A 12,923-nucleotide genomic window follows, 5' to 3' on the forward strand; every position below is an offset into this window, starting at 1 on the left:
AAAATCACTGTTTAAAGCAATGGTTACAGCATTTCCGGCCTTTTTGAACTCGTTATAATAAACTGTATAGCAAAATTTTATGCAAATAAATATTGAACCTTAAATATTCATTTATAGGGTTTCAACTCGTAAACTGCCCAAAATGCTACTTTTGTGGGCTTGGTATCGCAAAATTTTCCGTGCTAGCGCGCGCAACAAAGTTTCAGTCTAGGAGTTAGTGCCGCTCTGCCTACAGCAACTGCACTATTCAACCATTCACGGTATTACACTCAACAGACAACCTAAACCACCACATGTAGTACTGGTAATTACCATAGATCAGTTTTAGACGTCATGTTTGAGTGTTAGGAAGTCTTTTCTGAAGGTGTTGGTGTGGAGTGTAGTCTTGTACCGAGGTGAAACGTGGACGGCAAACAGTTTACACAAGAAGAGAATAGCAGGTTTGAAATGTGGTGCTGTCAATAGAGGTTTGCTGAAGATTGGTTGGGTACATCGAGTAACTAATGAGGAGGTACTGAATTGAATTAAGGGTGGGGGGGGGGGGGGGGAGAGAAAGTTACGGCAGTTTCACTAAAAGAAGGGATTTCTTGATAGGGCACAATCTGAAACGTCAAAGAATCACCGATTTAGTGCTAGAGGGAAGTGTGGGGTAAAAATTGTAAATGGTGACTGTTTTCGGGTACACCAAGTGCCTTGACGTACGGTATCAAATGGCTCTGAGCACTATGGGACTTAACTTCTGAGGCCATCCGTCCCCTCGAACTTAGAACTAACTGAACCTAACTAACCTAAGGACATCACACACATCCATGACTGAGGCAGGATTCGAACCTGCGACCGTAGTGGTCACGCGGTTCCAGACTGAAGCGCCTAGAACCACACGGCCACACCGGCCGGCGTACGGTATCGGTACTGCGTTGCCTGGTACGGGGTTTTTCTACCGGTTTTCGTAAATTATTTATTGCAGAGTTTTTCAAGCAGACCTGATTGCTTAAAAATAGATAAGTCGCTACATTTTGCGCATGCTCCAACATTTGGGTAAGTGAAATTACAAACCGCATCGCGTAAAGCAAGTAAAACGGTGGAAAATTATTTTTGTAATTGTACTGCAATGACCCCCCCCCCCCCTCCCCATGAACCATGGACCTTGCCGTTGGTGGGGAGGTTTGCATGCCTCAGCGATACAGATAGCCGTACCGTAGGTGCAACCACAACGGAGGTGTATCTGTTGAGAGGCCAGAAAAACGTGTGGTTCCTGAAGAGGGGCAGCAGCCTTTTCAGTAGTTGCAGGGGCAACAGTCTGGATAATTGACTGATCTGGCCTTATAACACTAACCAAAACGGCCTTGCTGTTCTGGTACTGCGAACGGCTGAAAGCAAGGGGAAACTAAAGCTGTAATTTTTCCCGAGGGCATTCAGCTTTACTGTATGATTATGGTAGGACATATTCTGAGACATCGAGGGATCACCAATTTAGTATTGGAGGGCAGCGTGGAGGGTAAAAATCGTAGAGGGGGACCAAGAGATGAATACACTAAGCAGATTCAGAAGGATGTAGGCTGCAGTAGGTACTGGGAGATGAAGAAGCTTGCGCAGGATAGAGTAGCATGGAGAGCTGCATCACTCAGGACTGAAGACCACAACAACAACTGCAATGAGTCTGAATAACGTGGCTCTGCGTGTCTTACGCAGTTGCAACGTACCAGTGTGCGTACCCGGCCTTACGCAGGTGTGTGTTTATTCCAGTCTTCTATTAATCCATCTGCTCCCACCTCCCACCCCCCTCTCTGCTCATCTGCTCCTCTCCCCTTTCTCTCTCTCCTCCTCCCCCCTCGGCCCCTCTCCTCCCCTCCCCTCCTCCTCCTCCTCCTCCTACTCCTACTCCTACTACCTTTCACTATCTCCACCTTCCCTCTCGTTGTCTATTCATCTCCCCATCCTCCATTGTCACACTCAACCCAATATGAGGCTGGTGGTTCTTACCCCTACAGTATCTCTTTCCATATTGTAACTAATATGTCTACCAAATTTGGTTGAAATCGTCCCAAGGACTTAAGATGAGCTTTTTACCTGTGGCTTTCCCTACTTGCCTAAATGTTTAACATATCCCACGCGTATTAGTACACCTATTTCACCCGTATACCTAGAGAATTTTGTCCTGCAGCTTCATTTACACGCAGCTCAATGTTTGTGACGTCGTACCCTCTGAAGTATGTGCCGTAAAACGATGTGATTTTGTAGGTACAACACAACTAACAGGGACTTGTAAACACGTACAAATTTGATTAACAGTATTTAAAAAATATATGTAAGTTTCTTCAGAACAATAATACAATGATGATAATCGCCGGAATCTAAATATCTTTACTGGCTAACTGAAAACCTTTTGCAGAATAAAAGATTTTAAATTATCAACTTGTTGTTAGAGGAGGGTGTTGCTGACTAGTACGAAGCAGTAAACTCCCAGTTGTTTAAAAATTAAAACCCCAATGCATAAAACAGCTTCAAATATCTGATTACTTTACGAATGAGTTAATGTGTCAAGTTTTTTGACGTTAAGTATGTAAAGGGGAAGGAGTTTCGAAAAGTTTTGAAATTAAAATTTGTTGGAAGTCGCCAAGTGTTCTTATTACGAAACACTGTAGTCTGGACAATTTGCGCTTCATTTTAAGGGAAAGCTAGCTTTTCACGCATCTGGATGTTTATGACGTCATATTTCCTGAACTAGTGTGACATCACTATCCAGTTATATAAAGTGGTATATGTAGATTCTGCAAACTGTGTTGTAAGGAAGTAATCGACTGAAACGTCAATCGTGATACTTAAGCATTACTGCGTGAACAGTGAAAAAAGAAGCAAGCTATAAATTGTTTTCCTTTCATCATTTTGCGGCGAGTACCAGCGGGAAAAACTTTCATGAAGGTTTGAAATTAAAGTTTGCCGGACGTCGCTAACGGTTTTCATCCTCAGATGCTGGATGAATAGAGTGACGGTATTTGCGCGCCTGCGTCACGCCGCCTCAGGCGAAACACAGCATAATCATCTGTTTTTTTATTGTGTTAAACTTTTCACATAAGACATTCCTCCACGCCGTTTACATGGGGCTTCCAAAACCAGATATCGTAAACCGATTTCCCAGTACCGCTTTTGGTTGGTCATGTAAACTTCAGAATCAATTTTGGAAATCCCCTTCTAATAGGCCAATTCTCCAATACCGCAATCGATTTTCGCTCCCATGTAAATGCAACCGATTTTGAAACGTGCTTGATTTGACACGTTACGTCTTGTTAAAAACAAGATTGGGATAATATTGACTTACTGCGCAGTGAAGGAGAAGCAGAGATATTAGACTGAGCATGAAGCTGTCTACCTGTAATATGTAAGTGAAGACTAATGATGATTGTGTCCGCTGAATCAGAAACTGTATCAGCTGTTTTCCAGGCGCCATATTTAAATGAGCTAGCAAATCCGCTTCGGACGTTAACATGCAAACGCGGCAGCGAAAAACGGTTTCCGAAATTCGGTTTTCGTCTTCCGGAAGATTTGTGGCATGTAAACGTAGTGCATGAGTAGATTATGAGTGCACTTTTAATTTTGGTCAGTAATTACTCTAAATATTGACAATAAAATTTTTGTTGGCCCTGGAAGATAGGCAAACCATGACTAGTCTTAGTAATATAGATATTGAGCTCTGCACAGCTCAGGAGTCTGATAGAATTAGTCGTGTCATTTTCTCGGTTCAGCTTAGTACGCTGAAAATAAAAGGCATTACTCTCTCTGACGGTAGTTCTGTTATGTGTTAAGAATAAATCTCATAGAACACTTACTTGTTAACCCGAAAAAACCGAACGTAATCCAGACCATTTCAGCTGTAGAAACATGTAGTCGTCTTCACTAAGTATAGTCTCAGTGAGGTGGTGGCTGTTGTAACTGAGCCAAATGACATCGACCGATATTGATTGCTTTACGGTCGCTGACAGCATTACCTATTAGTCTACTATAGCAGAAGCGAGATGCCGAGTTTAGGGTCGGTGAAATGTTTTATGTCTTTCAGTTTTAATCATTTGTTTACATTTTAGGTACGTTAAGCGCCATGTTGTCTCTACGATACAGTTGAAACTACTCTTAAAGCATTCGAGACTGGCCAACGTACAGCTACTCCAATCACCCATTTCTTAGAAAATACTGTGATGTGAGGCAATGGCGGCGAGTATGACCCTGTTGTTGTTTTGAAATAAAACACAAGTGCATCAAACCTTTGCTTGAACATCCCTTTTGAAGTCAACGGCGAAGAAAAGATTTTGGAAACAACACCCAGCACGAAAAGATTTTCTAAGACTTAAAATTCGAGAACTTAAGAAAAGTCTCGGGTTGTAAGGCCCATACGAAAAATATAGGTCTGTAAATAAAAATAGACTACAAATGGTGCCATCAGCTGAGCATTAATTTCAACCCAATTAAAATCTTTTGAAAAAACTATCGATTCGGACAATTTACCTAGGCGTTAGCTCCGTTTCCACGTCCAGTCCTTGCTTAATAGACTGCAACAAAACTACACTAAGACAGATGTTCGAATAGCTTTACAAAGCATCCTCTGGTTCGGTCTAAGCCAAGAACTTTTTACACCATGTTCTAGCTCAAATAGGAACGTAGCACCAAGGACTAGTCATTTCCTTTCCTGTTCCACTCGCAAATAGAACGAGGGAAAAAACGACTGCGTATATCCTTCGTAAGAGCTCAAATCTCTCTAATCCTTTATTCGTGGCCCTTGCGCTGTATGTACGTTGGCGGCACTAGAATCGTTATGCAGTCAGCCTCAAATTACGGTTCTCTAAATTTTCTCAATAGTGCTTCTCGAAAAGAACATCCCCTTGCCTTCAGTGATTCCCATTTGAGTTTCCATATATCACCGTAATACTTACATTTTATTCGAACTTATCGATAGCATATCTAGCAGTCCGCCTCTGAATTGTTTCGATGTCTTCCTTCACTAAAACCTAGTTTGGATCCCAACCACTCGAACACTACTCAACAATGGGTGGCATTAGTGTCATGTATCGCGCCTCAGTTACATATGAACCACGCTTTCCTAAATGTCTCCCAATAAACCTAAGTCGACCATTCGCCTTTCCTACTACAATCTTTACGTGCTCATTCCATTTCACACTGCTTTCCAACGTTACGCCTAGATATATAATCGACGTAAATGAGTCAATCAGCACGCTACTATTCGAACGTTATGGGTTTGTTTTGCCTACTCATTTGCATTAACTTGAATTTTTCTACATTTAGAGCTAGCTGTCATTCATCACACCAACAAGAAGTCGTCTTGTATCCTCCTACAGCCACTCAACGACTACATCTTCCCATATACCACAGTAGCATAGCAAACAGGCGCAGACTGCTGTCCACCAGATCACTTGAAAATAATAGCGGCCCTCTCACACTTTTGGTGAACACTCGCCGTTGAGGACAACATATTGGGTTCTGTTACTTAGGATGTCTTCGAGCCGCTCACATACCTGGGAAACTATTCCGCATACTTGTACCTTCGTTAACAGTCGGCAATGTGGCACTGTTTCAAATGTTTTACAGAAATCAGCGAGTATGGAATCCGCCTGCTGCCCTTCGCCTATCGTTCGCAGGATCTCATGTGAGGAAAGGGAAAGCTGAATTTCACACGAGCAATGTTTTCTAAATCACTGCTGATTTGTGAATGAAAGCTCTTCCCTCTCGAAGAAGTTTATTTTATCGAACTGAGCATATGTTCAAGGATTCTGCGGCAAATCGATGTTAAAAATACTGGTCTGTAATTTTACGTGTCCGCTGTTTTACCCCTCTTACATACAGAATTAACCTGCGCTTTTTTGCAATCGCCCGGGTTTTTGCGCTGAGGGAGAGATTCGCGAGAAATTCAGGCTAACTGAAGGGACAGTACGGTAGAGTACTCTTTGTAAAACTGAACTGGGATTCCATCAGAACCTGGCGACTTACTTGCTTTCAACTGTATCAACTGTACTATCTGAAAGAAGCTGCATAAATATGCAGTCAGATCTTGATAAGATTTCAGAGTGATGCAGAGATTTGCAGCTTGTTTTAAATGTTCAGAAATGTAAATTGTGCACTTCACAAAACGAAGAATGCGTTGTCTACTGTACACCATGAGCTGCATGAGAAGGTGTTTTATTTGCAGACAGGTATTGTGTACTGGACATCTGTATCAAATTGTGTGTGTGTGTGTGTGTGTGTGTGTGTGTGTGTGTGTGTGTGTGTGTGTGTGTGTATGTGTGTGTGTTTAGTACGAAATCTCTATGGTGCTAAAATGATGTGGATCTGTGGTATGAAGGTTGTCGTGTAAACGTGTTACAGCTGTCAGGCGCTAAACTGCTACACTTCCTGGTCGTGTTGGATTTCACGAGTTTCAGAGCGCTAAATATACATGACTTCTGTAGTATCCTGTGACTGTAGTATCAATGAGTCTGAACATAGCTGGAATCGGTAACCTAAACAAAACACCTGGGTGTAACAATTTGTGGGAATTTGCAATGGAAAAGCGTAGTCGTGGGTAAAGTGTTCACCTCAGCTCTTGAAACTTCTGAAAGGGTGTACAAGAGCTTCTTTGAACCAGTATTTGCCGTGTCTCGAGACTGTGCAACTGGTATGTTCGCTGCAAGGACACTCATTGGTGCTTCATTGCCAATCCTAGATAGACTGCAGTTCATTGGTAGGATACCAGGAAAATGTAATCAGGCTACAAAGTTTGCGTAAATACCCGCAGCAGATCATCCATCTATTCGTTTGCTATCCGCACCATGCTTGACGGAACTATTGTCGGTTGTTCAAGAATTCTTTTTTTACAGAACTTAACGATATTAAGCACTAGTTAGAAACGTAATTATTTAATGCTTTAATTGTGCGGCATTACAAGGAACTTGGAGATATGGTATGCCTTTGAATCAGAAGGCAGAACTCCCAATACGAGTGAGATGGTCCTAAATTATTCTCTCCTTGTTCCCTAAGCCACCCTGACCAAAGTTTCTATTATTTCTTCTTTCATTCTGCGTTACAAGTAAGCGTTCTACAAGGACGTTGTCGAAGATGTTTGACATCCATTTGTTAAGATTCTAAAATTAATTCTATCCCTTACTACAGTCCAACGAGAATCGTAAGGGGGGGAGATTAGCTTTAACGTCTCGTCGATGTAATTACAGCTCTGAAAGGATAAGAAGGAGATCGGCTGTTTGTTTTCAAAGGAAACATCCCGGGATTCGCCTTAATCGGTGTAAGGAAACCACAGGTCACTTGTGTGGATGGACGGATGTGGATTTCAGTCGTCAGCTGTCCCAAATGCGAGTCCACTGCCTTCACACTAAGCCACGCGAGAGTAAAAATACCTCTTCATCGACGTTCCTAAAAAGCGCAAAACATTTTGTTGTACTCTATAGTATTCCTATTGCTCTTTGAGCGTGACACCCTCAACAGGGATTATGCTTATGAAAAATATATTTAATATTTTAGTCGTCTTCTATGTGCTTGTATGTAAGTGCTTATATATAATCTTCCATTTATTGTTAATCACAAATTTTTTAAGCAATTTGCCGTAGATGAGTGGGAAAGTATCTCCATACGGTAATTTCAACTCTGGCTTCCCTGAGACTTCCCCTATACTAGCGTCTTTTTCAGTTGTCAATGTTCTCTCCTACGTGATAATCGCTCAACATTATTGTTACGAAGTTCAAAGGTCTTCGTAATCAGTATCGCGTCATTCTTGCGCAGTCTTACAATCCGAGGTTTCGGGCCCCTTCGCGAAAATTGGCTGCAAACAGATGGGAAGTTCCGTAAGAATGATGCAGCATGAATACTGAAGAACTTTTTAACATAATTGACAACGGCCGCGAAAAAATTTTTAAGTCTATTCCTTAACTGCTATTATGTTGCTGTAGCAAAAATAACATTGCCCATTTCTAAAGGCAAAATATTAGTTTTTCTCCCTCGGAATGCTATTGTGGTATTGCAAGATTGAGGGATATCGTTTTGTGCAATGTGTGTGTTGTCAGAGATACTTCCAACCGATAGAATTCCCGTTTCCAAGTACCACTCTGTTTTTCAGGCTCGTGATTTATTGGTGTTGCCCCCAATAACTGTCGTTTCGCATTTCTTAGCCTGCAGTCACGTGCACTTCCCGCTCCCAAAATGGTTTAAGAACGTCGTTTAACGGCATTCGAAACGTGATGGAGGCGCGCGTGTCGCATGATAGCAGATGCGAGCGCCTCCCGCGGCAAGGCTATGAACTACAGTGCGCTGCGCTATGGCGAGTGCCTGACAGTCGAGAGTCGCAGCTCGAGGAGCGAGCAAGTGTTGGTGTTGTTACGATCAGCGTTCTGGCCGAGCAGCTGGAATGGGGACGGGTCGGAGAGAATTATCGACCAGCTGCGTGGGATGGTGATACGCCAACGCGCAGAATGTGAGTTCCATTGGGCGTGTACGTCTTACGTTGAATTGGAGACTTAGCTGTGACAAAGCTTAGTTTTTATGCGTGGGAGTGGCAGAGCTTTCACTCTGTCGATTGTGTTTCCGAGCACGATCCTACCTTAGCCTGTACCGCGTATGGCCGTCCCTTCGAAAGTGTGTCCCCTATTCCTTTCCTCCAAAGAACTTTTCCTACAGGCACGTCGATATACTTTGCGAGTATTATAGTGTCAACATAAGTTTCAGCTGCTTAGTTGGTTACTCTTATAATTCTGCGTTGATGTCAGACTTCTACAACAAAATGATTTGTTTATCGATAAACATTTACTTTATGGTTCGACAACAATTTTTTCATTTGATGATCTAGTTGGTGCTGTGAATCTATTAAAAGCTGTCAGTCTAGTCCGCATAATATTCTCGTGATTCAGGCAGTTAAGTTACACGAAAGAAATTTGTTGTTGAGAGAGAGAATAGGTATAGCCTACATGTAATGGAAGCAGTAATTGTATGGTTCCTGTGATATACACTAGTAAAAAAGGGCACAACTGGAAAATGAATACAAGTCTTCAAAACCAGTTTCATGTCGCAGCGCTGTATCTTTCATCCTCGTCTTTGCCTTGCTAAATGCAGTTCCTGTCCGCCCACGATGCAGTGCCCACCTAAAAGCCGCTAATTTTAGCATACAATTGTGAGAGCGCCTCTACCTTGTCTGCGTTAATTTGCATTCATTAAGTAGACGTTCCCATTGTCTCATAGGCGCGAAGCTATTCACTTCATATATTATAGGTGGCATATTGAAAAGGCGAGATGTCAATCAGAACGTGCAAAAATTACACTGTATAACTTTTGAGTGCAAAATATGGCACCACTATAGTAATGGCCACAATAATAGGTTGATGCCTCACTCCAGTCATTGTTGTTTGAGGTATTTGCGTTCATTAGAATCCTGACGCTTCAGAGCGCAATTTGCTGTCGCAGAGTTGCTGTAGAACGTTTTTGTGCGAGAATATATTAATTTTTAATGTGTTCGGAGAAGTCGTGATTAATAAATGGAGAGAGCAAAAGAACATTGAGGAGAAGAAACTCAAAGTTGGGATTCAATCTTTTCTTCTTCAGAACGGCAATTAAATTGAAATATGCAGTGATCAGCAGTAAAAAAAAATGTTTAGGTACGTTGAAATTCTGTCGGTATTATCGTTCTTAACTATTTTTGAGGCAAGCTTTCCTCAGTACAAATTTAAAGTCAATCCCAACACATGTAACACAAATAAGCATATTGGCATAACAATGCATGGTACACTTTTGAGCTAGCTAATATGAAAAATAAATTGTTAATGTACTTACATGTTTATAGACTACACAAAACAGATGAGGCGAAGTTGAGATACTTAAGAGATAGAAAGTATTATAAATATGCAATCAATGAAGCTAAGAAACAACATGTTTAGTATTGAGTCATCCAAAAATAAATGTAAGAGAGCATGGAGTGTAATAAACACAGTGGCCACAAGTAAACAAAAAGAGGTTGTAGCTATATCACCAACTGAGTTTCGTAACTTTGGTGTGCAATCTGTTAATGAAATTTGTGAAAGTATTGTTAGGCCTCAGGAAACGGCATCCGATATTTTTAAAAAACAATGTAATAACGTAAGTTGTTCAATGAAAGACAATTTTTTTTCTCAACGGTAACACCAGGTATTGTTTTAAGCATTGTAAATAATTTTACGCCCTCTGATGTTTCTAGTAATATGTTCAAAAACATAGCTAGTTGTATAGTACTCCCTCTCACTTATTGTATAAATGAACATTTAAATGGTGTATTTCCAGAGGTGTTAAGTTATCAAGAGTTGCGCCCATTTATATGAAGGGAGAGGAAAATTGCCATTCTAGTTATCGCCCAGTATCTCTGACACCAGTTTTTTTCTAAGGTTTTAGAATCCATTATGTAGTACCAGTTATGTGATTATTTGGCACATAACAACATTCTCTCTGCTGCACAATTTGGCTTTAGGAAGGGCAAATCTACTGTTCATGCTATTGACTGATAAAAATGGTGCTTGGTGCTTATGAGGAGAAGAACTTTGCTCAGGCTACTTTTTGTGACCTTAGCAAAGCCTTCAACTGTGTAGAGCATTGTTCGTGTCTCAACAAATTAGTTCATTATGGGGAAATACGGAAGCGTCCGATCCCACCCGTCTGCTTTGACCCATGACGTCACAAATATGGCGGAAACAAAAACAAACACACACACTTTCCACAAGAAGCCTAATGACACTAACGGGACAAGCGCGGGAAATGGGGTGTTTTGGGTGGGGGGCAAACTAAATATAAACAAATTTAGACGCCTTGCGTAGCTACAACGTGTAAGTGAAGACAGCCATGCATGAATACCCACCCACCTCCCCAGGGGTCGTAACCCCTGCAACCCATAGAAGATAAAGATGCTTCAGTAGCTGATTAGTGTTTTTTGTCTTTAAAAAAAAAATCTCACGGGATAGATCGAACAGATCAGAAAGATAAATATAATAAACTAAAACAGAAATTCGAGGAAACAGATAATTAAAATAAGTAGTAAGTGTTTTTAAATTAAAAAAAAGATCTCACGAGATAGAACAGATCAGAAAAGTAAATAAAATAAGATGAAACAGAACTGGAGACAGCCACACTCAAACCAAACTCCGCGCCGTCATGACGTCACACACAACACTCTTACGTCACGGGGCAAAGCCGACGCGTTGGATCGGACGCTTCTGTCGACCCCATTATGGAATCATTAACAATAATGTAGATAACATATTTGAATTATTTCTTAATAAGTGTAAACAAATTGTGTGTATTGGGAACGAGAGATTGCAGATAGCTGATGTTAAGTGTGGTGTGCCACAGGGTTCAGTTTTGGGATCATTCTAATGATAAATGATTTGCCTCAACTCGTCCTCTATGCTGATGATACTACTTTTTTCAATATTGATTCAGACTTTGATGCCCCTAAAACTACGACCAAAGACACACTGTTGCAAGCAGCAATCTGGTTCCGAGCTAATGGATTTTTGCTCAATGAGAGTAAAACTAAGCAAACAGTTTTTAGTCTAAGAGATTTGCCAGTAGAAGACTGTCTAGGTAGTGTTATCTTTTTAGGTATTGTCACTGAGTGCGAGGTTGTCTAGAGTGGTGTACTTGTTAAGAAATTTAAAAAATCATGTACCTTTGGTTTATGTAAGAACAGCCTCTTTTGCTTTTTTTCACAGTATCATATCCCATGGACTTTTATTTTGGGTTAATAGTACGCACGTTCAGGATGTTTTGATACTACATCAGAAATTTATTAGGATTATTACAAACTCAGAAAATTGTGCCCACTGCAGGCCATTGTTTATTGACCTAAAAATAATATCTGTAATAAACTTTTACATTTACACTGTTCTCTCATACACAAAAAGAACTTGCCAGAATACCAGCTTAGACAGGATCTACACTCCCACTGCACTAGAAATAATAGGCGTATTGACATACTGTAGATTATCGAAAACATTGAAGAGCTATGAAGTTATTGGTATGAAAATGTTCAACAAACTGCCTGTATGACAATAAAATTTAATTTTATTTATTTATAGCTAAGGGAAACCTTGGCTATACCACCAACGTAAAGTCACCCCTTCAGTAACTATTTGATTCATAGACTTTATATACCGCCAAACAAGTTCATTTGCGAAGCGGCCGTATCCCCTTAAAATGTGTTTTGTTTATTCATTATCACCACAAGACAGCTTTCAAACTACATGAGGCATCATCCTCAATTACATACATGTATGATCTCCCTGTTGAAATATGCAAGTGTATAATTTTACTTCGTTTAAGCAAACTGGGACGATAGGCTAAATTTAGTTATACTATACAAGGTGGTTGTATGCACTCACTCAAGCAGAAGAAGAATAATGATAAAAGCTGTTTGTTTATAGTGAACCAGCACTACTTGCCTCACTAAGTGCAGAATTTGAAGTCGGATAGTGAGTCTGAATATGTTTCCCATAAGAATATAGTAGACGTAGAAACAAAGCTCAGTAAGTCAAAAACTGAAGACTATTATGGTCTTTCCAACATTATTATAAAACAAAAGTGATAGAAATAAGTGATGCCCTGTTTGAGGAAAATGCTTTTCCTGACTGTTTAAAATTGACTCGAATTAAATCTGTGCTGAAAACGGGAGATAGGGAATCGCCAGAAAATTATAGACCCATCGTTATGTTTCTAATATTATCTAAAATATTACAGTGATAATGGGAAAAAAAACTAAATGCTTATTTCAAAAACAGCTCTCTCTTAAATTAATTCCAGTATTGACAAAATAAATAAATAAATAAATAAATCACCTGTTTATGCAGTGGTGCAAATTTGAGTAGATTGTGTCACTGTTGGATAGAGAACCCACTTTGATCTGCAGGATCATATTGTAT

The 12,923-nt window shown here is 40.5% G+C and overlaps 1 protein-coding gene across 1 annotated transcript in view; it reads left to right on the forward strand.

Moving 5' to 3' along the window:
- Nucleotides 1-12,923, forward strand: part of LOC126428345 (uncharacterized) — a 240,841-nt gene that overhangs the window by 115,409 nt on the left and 112,509 nt on the right. The window lies entirely within an intron of this gene.

Source organism: Schistocerca serialis, chromosome 12, assembly GCF_023864345.2.
Source record: "Schistocerca serialis cubense isolate TAMUIC-IGC-003099 chromosome 12, iqSchSeri2.2, whole genome shotgun sequence".
In the NCBI taxonomy this organism is placed as follows: Eukaryota; Metazoa; Arthropoda; class Insecta; order Orthoptera; family Acrididae; genus Schistocerca; species Schistocerca serialis.